The sequence below is a fragment of the Myotis brandtii genome, unplaced genomic scaffold, assembly GCF_000412655.1.
Source record: "Myotis brandtii unplaced genomic scaffold, ASM41265v1 scaffold17, whole genome shotgun sequence".
NCBI classification, from domain to species: Eukaryota; Metazoa; Chordata; class Mammalia; order Chiroptera; family Vespertilionidae; genus Myotis; species Myotis brandtii.
In genome coordinates this window covers 8,356,880-8,370,897 of record NW_005356259.1, presented here as the reverse complement: position 1 = coordinate 8,370,897, position 14,018 = coordinate 8,356,880, and the positions used below count along the sequence as shown (strand labels likewise).

Genomic DNA, 14,018 nt, shown 5'->3' with positions numbered 1-14,018 from the left:
GTGCCACTAAAGTTTCTGTGAAAGGTCGTTTTAACCAATATGAGTTTCATGCTCTCCTTTCCTTCTGTCCATTTTCTAGTTGGGACTATTCAGTCCAAAACGAGCAAACCAAAGAAAGGGAATATGTAAAATTTCAAAGATTGGATTTTCTTCCTTCAAATAATTGCCATGTTGAACTTCATCCTGGGGGATCTTTGGACTTTGCTTCATTTCTCTCTTTCTTGGGGGTGGGAGGGGGGCAGGGAGAGTGACACCTGGCTCTACATAGACACTTTCTGTTTGTTTGTATGGGGGTGTGTAAAATAAGAATTGTCAGAAGCATAGATGATAACAAGGAAAAAAATATGAGAGTAGGATCAATGTAAAACAAAATGGGAGGAGAGGGCTGCAAATGAAAAGAGCATTTAGCCAACTGGACAAGCAGGGATGCACTCTGTGAAAGGGGGAAAAATAGTGGGAGCAGTGTTCAAGGCACAGGTGCTAGAACCAGACCCTGTGGGTTTGAATCCTGAGCACACCATTTGCCAAATGTGTGACCAGGAGAAAGGCAGCTCAGCCACTCTGGGCCTCAGTTTCCTTATCTGTGAAATGGGGATAATAATAGAGGCAATGCCAAAGGATATTTATAGTATATAGAGGAGTGAATCCACAAGCCTTGGGTACATGACAAGTGGTTACCATATGATGCTATTACATATAGTGTCTTAATAGATTAACATGACAGAAAAGGAAAGATTACACCTAGAACTTGTAGTTGCAGTGGGAATATTTCAGTGTAGTAAATGGCTGAAAAGTTAGGCAAGGCAGATCAAAACCACTCAGCAGCCTTGGAGATTGTTAGTTCTGTCTGGAAAAAATAGATCTTTCTTAAAATTCTGGGCTCTATGGAGGCCCTTGAAGCATTTTCTGTAGATAAATTACCAAATAAAAGTCTAGAACAGAAATGGTATGTTTGGGCAGAAAGTTTTTGTTAGAGCTTTTTTTGTTTTTTAGCTTTTTAAATACAATAAAAATTAGGACATATTATTAAGAACTTTACCATACATGGTCACCAAAGAGGTAAAAGCCATAAAGTGAATGTTTAATGTTTCTGTATCATCAATTTGTGGGTGAGTTATGGTATAGCATATTTTCTTCCAATAAGGACAAATCTTTTAGTTCTACTAGGTGTACCAGTTAATAATGCAGATTTTTTTCAATAGATGGAGTTACACATATGTTGATATACATGCGATTTGATATGTATGCTATTTTGTTGTATTGACAGCAAGATTCAAAACTTCATATGTCAAATTTGCTGAAGGTGTTAACATCATAGATATTTTTACACTTAAAAATGTTGAATTTCATGCCAAAAAAAAGATCATTTGTGGGAAGTTTTAATTCATTATTTTGAAGAAAAAGTTATTGTATACTTCGGGAAGCTTATGGTGAACATGCTCCATCTCAAGATACTGTGAACTCTGGTTTAAATACTTTAAAAGTGATAATTTCAATGTGAAAGACAAAAAATGTCCAGGACAACCGAAAAAGTTTGAAGACCAACAATTACAAGCATTTTTGGATGAAGATGCATGTCAAACTCAAAAACAACTTGCAGACAGATTAAACGTTGCTCAGCAAACAATTTTCGATCATTTACAAGCAATGGGAAATATTTTAAAGGAAGGAAAATGGGTGCCACATCAACTGAATGAAAGACAAATGGAAAACCGAAAAGTCATCAGTAAAATGTTGCTTCAACGGCACAAAAGAAAGTCTTTTTTGCATCGAATTGTGACTGTCAATAAAAAGTGGATTTATTTTGAGATTCCCAAATGCACAAAATCATGGGTTGATCCAGGTCAACCATCAACATCGACTGCAAGGCCAAATCGCTTCGGAAAGAAGACAATGCTCTGCATTTGGTAGAATCAGGAAGGTGTGGTGTATTATGAGCTTCTAAAACCAGGTGAAACTGTTAATACTGGTTGCTACCAACAACAAATAATCAACTTGAACCACGCTTTGATCGTGAAACCAGAATGTGTAAGACACGGCAAAGTAATTTGCTTCATGATAATGCACCATCACACACCTCAAAACCAGTTAAAGACACGTTAAAAGATCTTGCCTGGGAAGTATTAACCCACCCGCTGTATTCAGCAGACCTTGGTCCTTCAGATTACCACTTGTTTTTATTGATGGCATGCACACTTTCTGAGCACTTCAAAATGTATGAAGAAGTGGAAAGTTGGGTCTCTGAATGATTTGCCTCAAAACAAGAAAATTACCTGAAAGATGGGGGAAATGTGTAGCTAGCAATGGATATTACTTTGAATAAAGCACTTTTGATGTTTCTCTTGAAATTATCGTGTTTTCTTTGATTACAAAATCTGCATTATTAACCGGTACACTAACTAGAGGCCTGATGCACAAAATCCATGCAAAGGGCTCGGCCCTCTCAGCTGCAGTGGCTTGCCTCGGCCCTCGCAGCCCCGGCTTCATCTGCAAGGTTGTCCGGAAGGACGTCTGGAGGGTTCTTCAGCTGTCCGGTCTAATAAGCATGTTATGCTTTTATTATTATAGATTTTATAGTGTCAGAATTCACAAATTTGGACTATTTAAAAATAAGGTGTGTGTCTTTCAAGGGTGAATGGTTAACCAAACTGTGGTACATCTATACCTTAGGATATTAGTCAGTAATAAAAAGTAATGCACTAGTGATAATATGCAATAATTTGGGATGGGTCTCAGGGGAATTATAGTTAATGAAAAAGCTAATCTCAAAAGATTACATACTATATGATTCCATTAATGTAACATTCTTGAAATTACAAAATTATAGAGATGGAGAGCCAATTGGTGGTTGCCAGATGTTAGGGTTGGTGGAGAATTAAGAGGTAGCTATACAGGGTGTCAGGAGTAATCCTTATGGTGATGGAACAGTTCTGTATCTTGGTTGTAGTAGTGACTACACAAATCTACACATGTGCTAAATTTCATAGAACTAAGCACATACACACACATGTATGCACACATACAATGAATGCATATGAAACTGGTGAAATAAGCTCTATGGATTGTACCAATGTTCATTTTCTGGTTTTGGTATGTTACTATAATTAAGCAAGTTGTTACCATTGGAGGAAAATGGGTGAGGAGTACACAGGACCCACCTGTACATTTTTTTAGTGTTTTTGTTTGTTTGTTTTTAGTTTATTTCAGATAGAGGAAGGGAGATGGAGAGATAGAAACATCAATGATGAGAGAGAATCATAGATTGGCTGCCTGATACAAGCCCCCTAGTGGGGATGGAGCCCACAACCTAGGCATGTGCCCTGACCAGGAATTGAACAGTGACCTCCTGGTTCATGAATCAATGCTCAACCACTGAGCAATACCGGACAGGTCCTTCCTGTACATTTTTATGCAACTTCTTGTGAATCTATAATTATTTCAAAATAAAAGATTAAAAAATCATAGTCATGTTTATTTCTAATTGGATTTTAACTTAGTTGATTTCCATAATCCGACCACAACAAGATAATGTACGTTCCTTTCAGGCACTCATGATAATCAATTGAAAGACTGACACTGACTGCTCTTTGAATGTGAGCAACTTCATCTTGCCCCCACAAATTCATAAATTCACTGTATTCCATTGCTGCTAGGTGAAGATTCAATGGCAGAAACCTTTATGTGTAATTTGGTGAGCACTAAAAACATGCAGAATAATTTTTCCACAGTCTTTGAGAACTTAGCCAATGTGGCCCAATATGTTATGTCTTGATCACAGCCTATCTTTGGAGGCCTTTTGATCACATTCAAGAGGAATCAGGCAGTCACTCATCTGAATCCTTGTTCCATGTAGTACAAGCCAGCACCCTGATCACTCTTCCTGTGACCTTATCTCAACTAGATGGCAAGCAGGGAGGAGATGCATGTGGCAAGCGGCAGACTTTTCAGAACTTGGGCGCCCCAACCAGGTGGAAGCTGTCTCAGAGAAGGTCTTGTTGGCAATGGCTGCTAATGAGCAATGACTGCAACTGAATGTGTGTGGCATCCTGTTGTGGGAGATTTTATTTATCTTGTAGATATTCCAAGGAGTGTGATTGATTTTGAGCAATAATAACTGATTTGTCTGGAACCCTTTTCTGACCATATTTTGGATTTGGATTTTTTTTCCATTCTGGTTCAAAACCTGGTAAACTTACTGAGCATGCCCCTATGTTTTAGTTAGTTGGTTAGTTAACTGGTAAGTTACACCCAGCTGTGCTTGTAGTTAGGAAATAGAACGTTGAAGGTTTTGATGTGGATTTAGGGATCTTTAGATAATTTGTAAATGTATTCATAGAGGTCTGACCATTGTTGATGTAAGGAGGAATGTGTTCCCAGGAGATCTGTGGCTGAGAGCTAGATTGTTTCACAAGTTTATGTAAGAATATGTGCAGTGTACAGTAATTAGAGAGATGGCATGCATAAAAAGGTGCTAATCTTACTCTGCACTTTTGTGACAAAATTTTCTACCTTTTCATGTGAATCTTTTTGTTACCTAACAAAAAGATTGGGGTAGGGCAGGAACAACACCATCCACCTACATTTTTGGGACAAATAAAGAACAAAAGAAGACTAGAGGGCCATGCCTTTTTTAACTCCACCACCACCACCACCACCACAGGAAATGAGGAATCAAGGTAGTTATAAATTTGTACTATGGTGCTCTTTTCACTAGAACCCATTGCTGCTCTGCACACACCATTAATACCAAAGAAATATAAATTGTTTTTCTTTTATATTGACTGTAGATATTTGAAGAATCTGTGTTTAGAGTGAGATCTGGGTTTGTTTTCTGCCATTAGATGCTTGTGTGGGTGAGAGATTGAGAAATGTCAGTGAGGGGATCATTTTTATTGCCATTGATTTTTTAATATATGGTTTAGAAAGTTTATTTATAAACCTTTTTTCTGTAGAACTAGATAATATAAGGCAAGACTACCTGCTAAAAAGTGCCAACCATTCAGAAAATAAAAACTTCCTTCTTTTAAATATTCATTCTACCTTAGTATTTTAATCAACTTACTCCTTGGTTCTTTCATTGGTCAGATAATTTGTCCAATTAAGGAACTATTGCTCTGTCAAGGGCCAGCATCCAGCAAGTAATATCTCCTTAAATGATAACATAGTAAATAATAAAGATAACAAGATGATAAAAGTCAAGAGCACAGCCATCTCTGCCATTATTCTCAACATACATCTTGCATGTTGCTTCTTTTCTCTTTTGTGCCATAGTGTTGTTGTTTTTTTCATCTATTATAATACCATAGATTAAAATAATTCTATCATTGGGACCATCATGACAAACATTACTCTTAATTATTTTAAACTAATTTACCCCTTTGCTTTATTTCAAAAAATGATGTAAACTGATTTATTACTTCCATTATACCCCAGGGCCCTGGAAGAATTAATATATTCTCTCCCAGTCATTATCTGACAGCAGCTTGAGGGAAAATAGAACTGGGAGCTGATGTTTATTGAATACGTAGGACACAGAACAATTTATGCCTTTTCTCATTAAAAAAAAAGTTGAGTCACACAGGAAGGTCTGAAAGGACATCAGGAAACAGACTAGCCCAATAATTTAGATCATTTGGATTCTTCTAACACTGGATGGTTTCTATAGAGAGTATAAGGTCCGTAGAAAACTGGATACCACACAACCAAAAGTACCCTTGCCTAGTCCTGACAAGGAAAAGAAAGTATTCATGTTTGGTGTAAAGTGGTGGCAAATGAAAATTTCTAATATATAAACCCCAAAAATTATATTTTAAATGAGAAGAATATTGGGAGGTTCAGAAATAAATAATCCATATTGCTTTGTACTTGTGTTTTTTCCATAAATTCTTCTAGGCATTATGAGAAAACCCATCTCTACCCCTGAGTTTATATCATGCATTTATCTTGCATTTATCTGTTTGGTCAAAGATATAGTTCTTCAAGGCGAGTGTGGGAAAGAGAAACCAAAGGGTCTTCTTCTTTTCTATTTTTGGCCTTCATGCTTGGAATTCCCTTATTCCAAAAATATCTTCTGGGGGAAACCCAAACAATGTGCTAAAATTAATACCCCAAAAGGAAATGAACTGGAATTGACCTTTGCTAGTTCCTGCTCCTTGTTTCCTGCTATTTCAGCGACTTTCTCAAAAATGGCACATGTCCATCTCTGGTCTTGTTATCAGAGTCGAAGCTGATTTCGTGACCATGCGACACCAGAATGAGGGGCTCAGGGCTTTGAGCAAAATGTTGGGTTTGGCAAATTGAGATTAGAGATGCCAGATACAAAAGAATGCATTTGGTGTGATTCTACATACATGAAATTCTAGACCAGGCAAAATGCTATGTACAGACAGAGAGCAAGTTAGTGGAGGCTGAGGAGGGGGACATGAGAGAAGTTTTTGGATGATGAAAATGCCTTATATCTTGATTTTGTTGTTGGTGACACAGGTGTAGACACTTGCCCAAACTCAACAATTATACACTTGAAATGGATAGATCTTATGATATGTAATTTATATATCAATAAAGTTGACTTTTTTAAAAATTGTGATTAGAATACAATTTGGGAAGCACCACTACAAATGCCTGCTTGTCCTTTAATCTTGTCTTCAGTACAGAGGAAATGACAATATTTGGGGACAACAGTTTGATAGCAACAACCACTTTTTTATATCTCATAAGAATAAAATGTCCATGCAATCTCACTGAAAGATCACAAAGCAGGGTTGCTCTACTTAGAGTTGTTACTCTCTGTTCTTCAAGATATTCCACACTTGTATATAGAACCATTATTTTGACTTAAAAATTTACATATTTATTTCATTCTTGCCCTGCTAAGAAAGTATGAATAATTACCCTACTGATTTACTCCCATGTCCTCTTCATTCGAATCACACACCTTTGTATGGCCTTCCTGGTAGACACCTTTGGCGAACCTGCCCAGCTTTGGTGTGGGGACAGCCACTCACCCCTGGGAAAGGGCCCTCAGCAGGCAGGAATGACTAATATTCATCACAAAATGCTCTTCATCAAAACTGGTTCCTATTAAGCCTTTTGCAAACTTTGTTACATACAGCGTGGCTTTTCTTTGTTTGTATGCCCTTTTCCCCTGTTCTTTATAATTGCCTTGAATGCCATCTTATGTTATTCATTTAAGGTGGTCAGAAAGATTTATCAGGTGACAAATTTAATGATCCTTTTGAAAAACTAGATTGTGAATTCTCTAGGCTTGAGAGATAAGTATAAAAGTTGTGATTTTCTGATTATCTTTCAGGACCAATTTCAGAGAGATTCTAGCTAAATAGTAACCCTTCAATTAGTATTTAAAATATCTGAGCTTCAAAAGGATCTCTATACCCCCATGTTATTTATAGTAGTCAAGAGGCGGAAACAACCTAAGTGTCCACTGACAGATGAATGGATAAAGAAGATGTGGCACATACACACAGTGGAGGAGTATTCAGCCACAGCAAAGAAGGAAATCCTGCCATTGGTGACAACCTGGATGAACTCTGAGGGCATTATGTTATGTGAAATAAGCCAGACAGAGAAAGACAAAAACTGTTTGATATCATTTATATGTAGAATCTATTTAAAAAAACCAGCATAAATACAGAGACTGGATTAGTGGCACAGTGGGGGTAGGGATTGGAGGAATACGGGGGGCAAAATGGGTGAAGGCAGTAAAAAAAGTATATAAAATATGTCAGAGCTTTTGGATAAAACAAATCCACAAATGTGTAAAATGTGCGGATGCAAGACAATGTAAGGGGAAGCAAGACTGAGACAGACCTTGCACAGAGAGGGCATGGCAATGTGTATGCACATGCACTGGAGGCCTCTGAGGCTTCTAGGGACTGGAGGGTGCAAACGCACCCTGATCACTCTGATGCACGCATTGCCAGGAGGATCCAGTCCCTAATAACAGGCTTGATTTGCTTTGCTGCCAGATGAGGAAACTGTGCCCATTTCAACTGTTGCTTATGGATCTGAAAATCCTTAGACCAGGCAGGACCTCAGAGTTCTAACAGTGCACAAGGCTGAGTTAGTTATGGGACCGAACTCTGGAACTGGAAGTGGTTCAGTGCCTTTTTATGGGTAAAACCATGAAAGGATAAAAGCCCACTGACTTACCCAAAGGAAGACCAGTGTCCATAGGTTTTTCTTTATCTTATACATACTTGAAAATATATTCTAACGAAATAAAAAGCCCGACTTCAAACTTGGCTTGCTTTTAGAGCTCACAGCGGTACAGTTTAACTGAATTCACCTCCTCCCTCCGGCTTCCTTTGTTTTCCCCCAGACTTTGCCCTTTGAAACAAACACTGAGCAGCGCAGGACATTGTATTTCCTGGGTAATGTCACTCGCTGTGAGCTTTGTTTATTAATCATGACATTAGGGCACCGAGAGATCTTATATAGCTTCCTCTTGTACCATACAGATTTCTCACACACACCACACACAGGAACACACGCACACTCTTACAGTCAAACCCCTTTTGCTCTTCGTTTTGGTTTGTGTCTTTCCTCACTCTTTAGGAGAAGGCAGGGCAAGGAATGGATTTCCTCCTTATGTGTGTTCACAGGTTTTATACTTTTCCCTTTCCTTTTGATTGTGATTTTGTATAGCAGTGGGGTAGAGGAATGTAGGTGGAAAGATAGGACTTTAGCAGTAAATTTCCAGAAAGATCCTTTGGGCAATAATATGTTCTTATTATTTAAAACAAATGGGGAGTGTTAAAGGGGAAATAATATGTAATTGAAACTGCTAACTAGCCTCTGGTCAGAGCCAGGCAGAATCTGGTTGTTAAGGATGCTCCTCTGAAACTTTTATGACATCAGTCCCAGTCTTCCTGCCTCCCGGGCTCCTGCCTGCCCTCCTCCCGACGGCACAGGGAACAGGCTCAAATCCTAGGTGTAAGAACTTGCACTGATGACCCTAAATCTGTTTAAGAAAATCAGATTCATTGTTCATTCCTTCAGAAATCATTGCTACTTTTCTGGAAACCAGGGCTCTGAAATTCCTCAGAGTGTGGGGTAATGTGATGGGTTGACATGTGTTGCTATATGAGTAATCCTTAGATCAGTAAAGGTTAATGATAAGGACTGTCAGTTATATGTAAACTTAAGTATTACCTGACTCAAATATGAGAAAAATAGCATATCTACTTTTCTTCTTAAATTGCCTACCTTAAATTCAAAAGGGGGGGGGATTCTGTAATTATTGGCATACCAATTAATCAATAGCAATCAATCAGAGTTGATTCATAATCTATGACCTTCTATTTTGTGCTGTGTCTGTAGTTATAATAAGAAAAGCATATAACTCCTCTTGGAGTTTACCATCTAAAGCCGGATGTCAGAGGAGGTGCAACTTTAAATAGACTTACAGAAATGTTTTCTAAAAATGTAGACTTGAGATAGTTATGAAACCACTGTCAGTGGTAAGCAGTGATAATTTGAATTAGCACAGTAATTCTTGAGTAGTAAGTTGTGTGTTTAATTTTGAGAAATGTGTGCTCTTCTGACTCATGCATTTTAGACATGGCTCAGTTTCTTTTAGGACCTAGGACTGTGGAACAGTTTGTCCCTGGCCTTGAAGCCATTTCGGCTTGTTGAATTTCTAAGCCCTGCTGGACTTGCATCTAGGCTCCTTAGCTCCAGGAGCACATTGTCAGTCGAATTCCCTCTTGGGTGGTAGTTGAGTCTAAAGTGCTTTTTCTATCCTTTGCATGACATATGGGATGGGCTTATGGAGGTTAGCAAGTCCCATGTAGAATACTGTTTAATAGATGAATGCAATGCCCAGGAGGCACAGGACATAGTTTGCTATCCCTGAGCCTAACAAAATAGGTAGTTTTTAAGTAGAACAATCCCTTCGCATGTATTTTTATGTTGGTTTGCTTTTGTCTTAGGAAGAATTGTGTGGCAGGATCTTTTCTTTGCTCCTGTCATGACCCCATTCAATGGGCTGGTTTTCTTCTTTGGTTGCAGATCTGTCAGGAACCAAGGCCACTGTGTTGAGTTCGGTGCCCTAGTTGTGTGTGGCAGAAGTTTGGTCTCCTGCCGCTGGCAACAGTGGTTGCTGAGTTGTGAAGGCTGCCTGCTTGTTGGCCAAAGCGGCTGGGCACAAGTGTTAGGGAGGGAGATGGCACAGAAGTGGGCACCTGGGGTCAGAGGAGGAAGGAGGAAAGATCAGCTCATGGACTATGGATTGTCTGAGGTTACCATTGAGAAGGGGACCTTGGGGGCTGGAGTCTAGTGTGAGGCAGTGTTGACTGGAATGTCTAAATGTTACCATTGTTCTCAACGGAGAGTTGGAACCCTCCCAAGGGCATCTTGAGGACCTTTGTAGTTTCCCTTTTCTTGGGCTGCTTCTCCTTTGCTGGCTCCCAAGGTTGTAGCCCATCTGTCAGGTCTTCTGCTCTGTCCTTCTAGACCCTGGAGTCTGTTTTCCATGGTATGTGTTTCAACTCTACAGCAGTGTCTTCTCATCAGTTTGGGGTTTCTCTCTGTGTCCCACTCTGCTAACTGAGTGACAGGGGAGCTGGCAACAGGGGAAGCAGCTGGGGGTGGGGTGGGGGGAGGTGGTGAAAGGCAGGCTTGGGTATCTGGCTTTGGGTTTTTACAGAAGTTGATAGCATTCGGCTTAGTGACCACAATTCAATTATAAACACCGCACAGCCATCCTGAGTGACTCTACTCTTGCCAAAAAACTGCTCTGTAAAGGCGGCTGCATTTTTGTTAGTCTTGCCTGATGGACTTTTAAGTATATTAACCACATACAGTCACACAAAGAGGAAAATTTACTGCCTAAACAGAGGGACCTAAATCCCAGAGGCTAAATAAACCCACTGAAAACACAAGAACTGCATTTACAGGCCTCCTGAAGATAAGAATTCAACCTTTACAAAGGTTCCTTCAAATGAAAAATGGATGGCTGAGCTGCTAATGGCCCAGTAACTGAGGAAGTTAACTCTTCCCTAATGTGCAGGGACTTCGGGTGAGCTCCTACTTTGCAGGATGGGGATTTGCACCCTAGCTTTTTGCACAGTTCTGAGCCTGGACGGTCCAGTCATGGCCTTGGAGATTTAACAACCACCTGGGAGGACAGATTGTCCTGCCTGTTTTTGTGTTGCCTCCATTTCTCGTGAGTGTGTGTGTGTATGTGTGTGTGCGTGCGAGTGTGTGTTTGTGTGTGTGCGCACGCACACGTGTGCGCAAAAGAGGGTTGTATGCATGTGTGAGTCTGTGGGCAAGTAGGGGAGAGTGTGTCCCAGCTTTTCTCAGTTAGAATTTGCTTGAGGTGAATGACTGACTCAGTCTCCTTAAACTAGAGGGAAATATAAATCTTCCTCTTCCACTTGGAGCAAGAGTTGGGAGGCTAAGAATTACCTAGTGGAATTACTCCTGGGTGTGTTTCTCTGCAGAAATAGGTTCTCCATTAGGGAAAATGTGAGGCAATATGTCTCCCCCACCTTCTGGTGGTATTGATAGTCCACAAAGCTCATCACCAATAAAGCCTGCCACCGTATTAAGAATATGTTACAAGGATGTCCATGAATCAAGCTGCATGTGAATTCCTGTGTTATAAATCATCGGAATATTATTTTAAAATAAATATGGTGTGTGGTGAAGGGGTTAAGGGAGCAGGGAATTTTTTGAGGTGATGGAACTGTTCTATATCTTGGTTCTATATCAATCAATCAATATTTCTGTCACTTGTCCCCTTGCTGGTTTGCCAGCCAGTGAGCCACAGATGATGCCTCCTGTTCAAAGGAAGGACACCACATAGTCTTCCCTACTTATGAGCTCATGATGCCAGTAAAGCTGTTGCAGGAAAAAGCAGAGATGGTATGTGCTTCCTTATGGGGCAGATGATCTAACCCTTCAGGTAGCAATGCCCTTATATGGTTAGCACAGGTAGGGAAATACCTAGCTTCATGCTGACTCACCAGGTAAAAAAAATCATTTCTCTGAATGAGTCAGAATCACAACTGCATTCTGAATGGTCTCACATGCCCTGCAGTGTGAGAGGCTTACAGCCCCAGTCAGGGTGTCTGCTTGCAGGTCCCCTGGCCCTATATGGACACATTGCCAACCTGCAGCTCTCTCGTTTCCTGTCATGATCGTGTTAAATTCAAGCCCTCTAGCTCACTTCATCACGTACCCAGTTAGGTTCAGGAGAGACTTATTTAAATGCATGCTCTTCTAATGTCGCTTATTTAGTTAGAGGTAAACTTAATAATGGCAGAATAAAATGCTTCCATGTAAAATGTGTTTCTGGACATTGGGAGAGGAGGTGTGTGTGTGTGTGTGTGTGTGTGTGTGTGTGTGTAAGGATATGGAGTTAAAACAGACTTGGGCAATGTAAAATACCACAGAAAGTAGAGGTTTCCAAGGAAAACATGGGAAAACGCTGTATGAGAATCTAATGTATGCCATAGCTTTTAAAAGGAAACATTAATAGCGAAACATGCCCTCCAAGGGCAAGCCAGTAATAAATTTCATGTCAGAAATTACCTGTCAGTAGGATTATGTTAAATAATGTTGAATTGTTATTAGTCGGAGGGGAAAGAGGAGAGTAACTTTCTTAAAAATGTTCAAAGAGGGTAATGTTTCACACACAAATTCCATTATTGTTTAACGGGATTTCTGTGCTTAACCCTCCTCGTAGGTATATTGAAAAATTTGGCCATTTTAGTTCATTCCCCAAATGCAGTCATTATAGGCAAAGAAGCCAGATGCTTTCTGTGCAGGAATTGGGAATTACCCAGAGGACTGGTGGATCTTACTAGATATCCATCACCAAGCATCCTGGCTGATGAATGTTCTGCTTGCTGGGGCCACCAAGGCAAAGGCCTTCACGTCTGTGTCTCAGCAGAGCAGTGAGGGAATAGTGGTGGCCCTACTATTTTGAGCATTTTGTTTGTTTTGGCCAAATAACAAAAAATAGATTTTCCCCGTGGGTAAAAAAAAAAGGTCTCATTGCAAATGTGTGACCATCTGAGATTGTTTAGTGTTCCTTGTAATACCTTGTGTCTGAAACCGGGGACACTGTTGGAGCCCAGGCCCAGAGCCCTGACCTCCATGCAGTGAAGCTGGAGGACCAATGGGAACAGAGTGGTAAGCACTCTGAGGCTTAAATGTGTGTTAGCGCATCCTGGGCCCGTTACAAAGGGCTTCATGACTCATATGTGTCAGATCATCAAGTCATCATTCCCAGCATGAAAGGTCATTTGGTTTTATGTGACCTGAATGGAGGATGATTATTGCATTGGATTTGGGTGTTTGAAAGGTAGAGTTAGAGGTGAGCTTTGGGATCCCTCCATGTGCTTTGATTGAACTCATTGATTACCTTCCTTGAGTCCCTTTTGGAAGTTGTTATATTTGATGACATATTTAACTTCATGACAGTTGGACAGGATCTTGTCAGTGAGTGTCTGCACAAGCACATTAGGCATTAGTGGAAATTTTTATTTCTTCAGGTCATCAAATCTCAATTTTAGTAATGAGCCCAGCAGTAATTTACAAATGATCTTGGGGTGGCTTAGAGTCATAGATGACATCTTTCCAAAGTGCAAGTCAATGCATCTCTTCTGGGGCAACGTGCAACCCAACGGACTCCTTGCCAGTCTGGGGCATTTGTATCTTCTTCAGGAGCTCTATGTCTTGGGGGTAGGTATAGTATAATGGTATTTGAAAGCTTGTTCAGGTGACTGTCATTTGTGCTATTCATTTGGGATTTGACCTCCTGGTTATGGAATGATCTTTTAATTACATTGCAAAACATATAGTTTTACAATGTCCTGTTATAATTTAGTTAAAACATACAGAGGCTAGGTTGCTGTTGTCACCTATGGCATAGATAGTGAGGCCAAGACCAAGCCAGTGAGATTATGCATTTCCCTGTCCTGGTCTAGTCCAGCTTTCGTCAAACAGGCTAGATACCCTTGTTATCACTTGGGAGAGATTCCTCATGC

The 14,018-nt window shown here is 40.0% G+C and overlaps 1 protein-coding gene across 4 annotated transcripts in view; it reads left to right on the top strand.

The window, feature by feature from the left end:
• Positions 1-14,018, top strand: part of CREB5 (cAMP responsive element binding protein 5) — a 389,564-nt gene that overhangs the window by 176,132 nt on the left and 199,414 nt on the right. The gene's annotated exons all lie outside the window — the stretch shown is intronic.